We start from the raw sequence: 277 nt of genomic DNA, 5'->3' as shown, positions 1-277 counted from the left end.
TCACTCAACCAATCTTTGTGGGATTCGACCTCACTCTATTGTGAGTTTTTACTTGACGATAACCGGTGCACTTGCCGGAAGGAATTTTCGCCGATCGTGCAATTTCCTAAAATCGTAGCATCAAGTTTATGGCGCCGTTGCTGGGGATTGGTTTTCGATTGACAATTCTCAAATTGGAAGTTAACTAGATTGAGCATTTTTCTTGTTTTGTTAATTCCGTTCAAGTAACTTGTTGAATTTTAATTTCTGCACTCTGTTACTTGCTTTCTTTCTTTAT

This window comes from Arachis duranensis, chromosome 4 (genome assembly GCF_000817695.3).
Source record: "Arachis duranensis cultivar V14167 chromosome 4, aradu.V14167.gnm2.J7QH, whole genome shotgun sequence".
Classification (NCBI taxonomy): domain Eukaryota; kingdom Viridiplantae; phylum Streptophyta; class Magnoliopsida; order Fabales; family Fabaceae; genus Arachis; species Arachis duranensis.
Note: the sequence above shows the minus strand (reverse complement) of the source record.